The following is an 8,139-nucleotide window of genomic DNA, read 5'->3' on the forward strand; positions in this document are numbered from 1 at the left end:
AAGTATACATCCTATAATACACTTTGTAACGATTAGTTAACAAAATATGATTTGTTTCACAAAGATAACTTGTACCTATATTACTTTACATATAACAAAACCCCATGGTTCACGAAGGATAGCCCATACTACAAGTATACATGACAAATATACATTACATCATTCTTTCAAAAAGATTTAGGTGGTGTTTGTTTTTTTGGCTTTTTGCTGAAAGCAATTTGTTTTCGAAATTTAGGTTGTTTGTTTTTCTCCTTTTTCATGACTTATTATAGACTTTTTACTAAATAGAAAAAACCAAAATATGTAGCTTTTTCTAAATAGAAAAAATAACATATTGGTTTTTTTTACTTTTTAATACTTAACAGAAATAAAATACTATAAAAACAAACAACCTAATATTTAATACTATTAAGCATTAAAGTTCTATTTAGAATTAAGTAAAAAAACAAACACCATCTTAGTCTTCGTATGATACAAAGGCAAAGCCTCAAAACACTTTCAATGTGAGCAAACAACATCCAATCAATAGAAAAACAATGCTCAAGTATTATTTCCAACATAGGTCTTCTGACCTACATCAAAAGGTAGAAGGAATAAGGTGAGTTTACAACTCAGTAGAAAAGTTTATAACCATCTTATGCATATCCCTAAAAAAAACCTTGAATTAAACATATAATAGCATGCATGATAACCAATTTATAACCATTAACAAATATGCAATAATGTTAAACATGTATGCATGTTGTTGATGGTTTCATCTTTGCTTTTCCTTATTCATCATTTCACACTTGATAAACTATTAACCCCCACCAATGTACACATCAGATATCAATGCTCCACAAGATACTCGATCATAAATTATGAATATTTTGGGACTATCACCCAAGGGTAAGTCATACCCCGTGTCTTCTGGGACTCATACCTAAGGGGAGGACCAACCCTGTGTCTTTAAGGACTAAAACTCAGGGGCAGGACCAACCCCATACACCCACATCGAAGTGTCTTCTTTGAGGGCTTCAGGGACTTTCACCCAAGGACTCACGATCCCACATAAACAATATATAAAATGATAGTATAGCTTCACATAAACACTTCTCACATATTAATCAATTCTCTGGATATCATTTGCCATTATTCAATATCATTTTTGCATTGCAACCACACCTTGAACCATTTCCTCAATACTGAACCATGAATCCTCATACCAATATATGTTCAAATATCATTACAACATTTCAATACAATAAACCGAGATACAATGACACATTAAAAGAATTCCTAAAATCATAGAAATGATATGAAATTTCAATAACTGTTTCAAGAAAAGAAACCAAGATACACCATGGAACAACATAAAATTCCCTATCTTACTCCGACCTTCCCTTTGTGATTCTTCTATGTAGGCGATCTTTACCTATTACAAAGAACTGGAATGAAACAACATAATTTAGGTTTCCTAACCATGAAAATTTATACAATTGAAACTTATGACATTTTCCTTTCTTACTAATTTTAACAACTTACTATTGCTAATTTTAATTCTCATATTTTCTAATCTATATGCTTTACTAATCTATTTTTCAATTAAAGCAAACTAAATAAATATGTATGTTGATTCTTCCATCAAAGATACTTAAGTTAAAACTCTTTAAACCTTAATTAATTTTAATTTATAACTAAAACATATTTATAACTAATTACACTCAACTTTTAAACAAACTTCACCATTAATTCGTTTCAAAATGTCATTAGAAACCTAAATATACGCAAATAAAAAAATTTATCTTTTTCCTTACCTTAATTCTTCACTTTCTCTCTCTAGCTTCTCTCTCTAACCCAGGCTGTTATAGAGACAAGGCTACAAACGAGGCTACCAGCCCTTATAAAGGGTCCCAAAGTTGCCAAGCAATTATGGCTGCCACCAACCTCAAATCTGCCAAAATTGCTATTTAGTCCTTCTAATTATCTATTATTAAACCTACAACTGCCCATTAGTCCTTTAGGTTTTTATAACTTTAATCAACCCCTAAGAACCTAATAAGTATGCTTAAGTCATTAACTAATTCCGCTTAACCTTAATCAATGTTTAATTCATAATTAAACAAAATTAGCATTAAACTAGTTTTAACATCTAATTAAGCACGTTTAAGATTAAGTACTAAGATAATCATTATTGCCTATTTAATTCATTAGTACTAGGTATTACATCTTTAGTAAATAAATTTTTAAAAATAATTTACGAAATAATTTGTAAAAAATCATAAATTTGTTAAAAGCTTTCTTCTCATATGATTTGTAAAGATTTTCTTTTTCTTAATATATTTGAAGTGAAATATCTTTTGTAAATAAAATTGACAGAAAATCCTTTTTTAATAGAAGTTAAGAAAAGTTCTATTTTAGATAAAATTGTAAAAATCTCCCTTAAGGTAAATTTCTTTTTTAAAACAATTTGTAATTTTTTTTTTAGTAAAAAAGTTAAACAAAATTCTTTTCTTAGACAAGCTTGTAAAAACCATTTTTTTTTTAAATAAAGTTGTAAATAACAATCCCTTTTTAATAAAAGTCAAGCAAAATTCTTTTTAGATAATGTTGTAAAAATATTTTTTTATAATTAAAGAAAAATTCTCTTTTAAATCAAAATTGTAGAATTTCCTTTTTAAAAAAATAAAATAAATAAGAATTCAAATTGGAATATCTTTGTGAATAAAATTATGAAAATATTTTTTTTTAACAAATTTAGATAAAATCTTTTCTAATATTTTTTTCTTTTCTTTTTTTAATAAATTTGAAAATAATTTTTTAAATTTGAATTTCTTTTTTTAGAATCAGAATAATTCACAAAGTTCTTTTAATAAAATAGAAAACCTATCCTTAAAACAAAGATAAATTTTTTTTTTATATAAAATCAAATAAAAAAATTATGTTTGGGAAATAAAAATAATTAAAGTTTCTTTTGTAAACAATTTATAAAAAATCATTTCCTTATTAAAATGTATTTTTTACTAATAAAATTTTATTGGATTCTAATACTTGTAAATAAAATTATAAAAGTCCTATTTTTAATAAAAGTAATAAAAATTCAATTTGCTTGCAAGTAAACTTGAATTGAAATATCTTTTGTAGATAAAGTTATCCTTATTTTTGTCTCACTTGCCTATTTCGTGTTTTTTCTAATTTCCTTTTCGTCGACCCTAAATTTCCAACTGTACTACCATTTTTTGTTTGTTTCTTATGCTTTTAGGCTTATTTGTTTATCGTAATCCCGCATAGGCAACAAGTGTGATGTGTTGCACTCCTAAGCACTCCACTTCCAACTCAATATGACAAGAAATATTAGTAAAAGTTTTTATATTCTCATTATTCATGAGCACAAGTTTCATTTGCCCCCATGATTCAAGCATAAATCAGATAATAGTTGTGATTGCTACTCATCGATTAGGTTATTACCAAGTGCACTTAAGTCAAGAATTAAAGCTAACATTGTCATGAAATGTTCAGCTATCATGTGTTTAAGGTCCTATCATATTGTTTAAACTTCAAAATAAGCGCCCACAACCAAGGATGAAAATATTGGTAATCATGGATGCATCAGTATTTAGATTTTACGGATATATCGACAGATATTTTGATACAAAATATCGGTAAGCTAGAAATTGATTAAAACTCATGGAAATGTAAGAAAAAAAAAACTTTTAGAAATGAAATTAGAAATATAATAAATACTTTAAAGTTGTTTTTTTTTTTTAAGAAACTTGTTTTTTTGAAGAAACTGATGTATGTATGATATGATATGATTTGCAATATTAAATTTAATTATATCGCATTGATCAATAAGAAATGTGAATTTTGTAAGTGTATACTCATTATGAAGCTAAATTATTACACATGTACTAATTATGTGGTTCAAATATATTACTATATATACTAAGTTAATTTATTTACATTTATTGAAGATATACTAATTATTTGTAAAAATCTACTCTCAAATTCAATGTTATATTAATTTAAAAATGTACTAAGTTAATTTATTCTCAATAGGCTATTATTACACTTGAATATCAAAATAAAATTAAATTATTAATTTAAAACTAAATTATTGCAAATGTACTAATTATGTGATTTAAATATATTTATAATTTTTATTTAAAAATATTGGTACATTTTGACACAAAATATTTTTATTTAAAAATATTGATAATTTCATTTATGATTTTATATTTTTCTTATATTTAATTAGTATACAAAATAAATTATAAGATAATTAAAACTAACTTATTTATAATAATTTAATTCTCATTGATTTTTCATTGATATATCTCCAATATATTTGATATATCATCGAAATTTTGACAATTTTTTTCCATCTAGGACTTATTTTTTGCTTGTATCACCAATATATCCATGATTACTAATATATCGCCAATATTTACCAATATTTCGATTATTCAATATATCTTACCTATATATCGTAGTCATCTTCTCCGATATATCCATGATTACCATTATATCACCGATATTTACCAATATTTTGATTATTCAATATATTTTACCTATATATCGTATCCATCTTCTCCAATACACAATATGTCGGTGATATGTCACCGATATATCCTGATATTTTCGTCTTTTCCCACAACCTAGTTGCAAATGTCAAACTATAAGCAATCTTAAGTTTATTCCACATGTATTGAGTCATTGTACATGTTATTCAACATAATGAAACGTGCATAATAATTCTAACCCAAGAATTATAAGCTTCCATATCACATTGATGTTGGGCTAAATTTCGTACTTCATGTTGGATCATGGCATTAGTTAGCATTTTTAAGACCTCTTGTTCATTTAACGGGTATGTTCATTTAACGGGTATTGGATTTTTCTGTGCCAAATATCATAATTATTGCCATCCATTTTTTTTTCTTTTTGTCAAATCAACAATAACGTTTGGGTGACCATTTCACTACATTTATTGCATAAAGTATGATATTAGCATACATTTTTCAATTTCAAATCAACCTACGATATTCTTGTTAGCATAATGAGATCGAAAATTTTGTGATACTCACAACCATCTCTCATTGAATGTGAATTAGAACATTACAACTTACTTTTTTTAAAAATAAATAAATACCAATATCCCTTAAAAAAAACCCACCATAATAGTAAGGAGAAAAAAAAAATCATCCATAAGTAAAGTCCTATTTAAATAATATTGGACAAAACCAACTCACATAAACAATTGATATGAAAATAAAAATTGTATGCATAAAAATAAAATAAAAAAAAATAAAATAAAATAAATCCATAAATCCATTGAGGTTGTCAAACTTTTGTGGTTGTAAGTCTAGGCTTGCATTTTTAGATTAGACTTGCACTTCTAGACAATACATTTTTGTATTTGCACACTTACATCTACACTTTTGGATTAGCCCTACACTTTTGGGCAATACATTTTTGTGTTTGCATGACTGACCTTATTTAGATTGAACTTGTGCTTCTTGGTAATCCTTTTTTTTTTTACACATTTAAGCCTATCCTTTTGGATTGGACTTGCACTTCTAGGTAGTTCACTTTTGTGTTTGTATGCTTGGGCTTACATTTTTGGATTGGACTTACGCTTCTGTGTAGTCTACTTTTGTGTCTACAAACCTACTTTTGTGTTTGCAAGTTTATGCTTATGCTTATGCTTTTAAATTGAACCTACGCTTCTGGGCAGTCCATTTTTGTGTTTGCGTGCTTGGGCCTACACTTTTGTATTGGATAGTTGGGTGACTCTGTGTACCTTATATAGAGATGTTAATATATATACACACACACACACACACACCTGATATAGCAATATTTAGTGATATTATCTAGTAATATTTTGACACAAGATATTATAAACCTAGATGATGATAATATGATGTACCTATTTATTGATTGTGATATGATATTAACATGAGTTAATGTAAATTGAAAATATATCTTCTTTTATGAACAATTAACATATATTAACAATATTATGAGAGAATGGAGAGATTGGATAACATGGATTCATGATTTACTTATAATCATTACATAAGAAATACGACTAAGAGGTTGTTTGGTAAATCAACTCAATGACTTAAAGTGACTTAATAACTTAAATTATTAAGTAGATTAAGCATGTTTAGTAAAATAACTAAATACTATCTTAAAGTTAAAAATGAATCAAAATAGTTAACTTATTCTTAATCTCAAATATTTTTTTGTCTTATTTACCTACATTTAATAAGAATATATTTTAGAATTATGACTCCACATTTATGATTAATTTTTTATAGTAAATATTTTAAGGTTACCTTATATATTTAAACATGATTGTTTAATAAACAAATGCATTGCTCAAAATTAATGAAAATAAATATTAGTTAAAATTATTAATAATAGATATTAATTAAAATTAATGAGGATAAATGTATCAATTTGATAAGTTAAAATAAATTTTAAGTTAAGTTTATCAAACAACCTTTATACTTAAAGTAAAAAATAAGTAATAAGTTTTAAATTAACAACTTATAAAAAATTTAACTTAAAGTCAACTCAACTTATTGAGGGAATGTTTGGTAAAACTTAATACTTACTACTTAACGAGCTAAGTTAACTTTAAGTTATTGACTTAAAACTTATTATTTAATTTTTATTTTAAGTATTAAGGTTATTTGATAAAATTAACTTAAAATTTATTTTAAATCATCAAATTGACATATTTATCCTCATAAATTATAACTAAAGTAAAAAATGTCGAGTAATAATGGAGGTCATAAAGTAGTGAAAAAGATTGTGGAAATAATTAAGACAAATGAAAGCAAAAAGGTAAAATGTAAATATAGATTTAAGAATAAGTTAATTATTTTTACTTATTACTTAAAGTTATTTTTGACTTTAAGTTATATTATTAAGTTATTTTATCAAACATGGTGTGTGATAAAAAAATTATACTTCAAAACATATAACATTTATACAACAGATTAAAAAGATATATTCAAAATTGACTAGATTAAGATACTTATAATTAATATTTAATTAGTTAAAATGTACATATAATGTTTTACTGGCAAATACTCTTAAATTAAAATTGTCAAAATTCTTGTTAGTACATTTTTATTAAAAAAATTTAAAATATCACAACTTTTAAAAAGGCTTCACAATTTTAAAATAATATTACAAATTTACAATTTAGAGTATGTTTGCTTAAGGAACAAATTTAAGAAAGTTCAACAAAATTGAAAGAAGTAAGGGGGTGTTTGGTAAAACTTAATACTTATTATTTAATAACATAAGTTGACTTTAAATTAAATTATACTTAAATTATTGACTTAAAACTTATTACTTAATTTTTACTTTAAGTATTAAGGTTATTTGATAAAATTAAATTAAAAATTATTTTAAATTATCAAATTGACTTATTTATCTTCATAAATTATAATTAGGATGAAGGAGGTCGAGTAACAATAGGGATTATGAAATAGTAAAAAAGATCATAGAGATAATTAGCGTAAATAAAAATAAAAAAATAAAATGAAGATGTAAACTTAAGAATAAGTTAATTATTTTTACTTGTTACTTAAAGTTGTTTTTCATTTTAAGTTATATAATTAAATTATTTTATCAAATATACTTAATTTACTTAATAAATTAAATTAAATTATTAAGTCACTTTAAGTTATTAAGTTGATTTATCGAACGTCCATTTAGTTTTATTTAAATAAATGTAAAATATGAGCATCTAGTGATGGGGGAGAAAATGGAAGAAAAGTAATGGCATATTTATTACCATTTTTACTTAGAAATATTTGATTAAAAATGATAAAATAACATCTATAATTAGAAAAACAACTTTTATGTATTGAACATATAACCTTTTTATGACATTTTTAGCCTTCACTCTTTTTCTTCAAAAAATACTCGATATAAAATAGGGATTGAAAAATTCCTCGAAAGAGGTCATTTTGTAATATTTATGTTTTCAATGTCCCTTTTAATCTGATAATTTTTCTTAGTCAAATTTTATTTTATTTTTTATCCTCGAAAATTGTCTTAAGGAACCTCCACGTAAAGCCAGTTTCCACCTTTCAAAACTAAAGTCTGTTCTTAAATTATATGGGTAAAGTGGTC

This window comes from Vitis riparia, chromosome 10 (assembly GCF_004353265.1).
Source record: "Vitis riparia cultivar Riparia Gloire de Montpellier isolate 1030 chromosome 10, EGFV_Vit.rip_1.0, whole genome shotgun sequence".
Taxonomy (NCBI): Eukaryota; Viridiplantae; Streptophyta; class Magnoliopsida; order Vitales; family Vitaceae; genus Vitis; species Vitis riparia.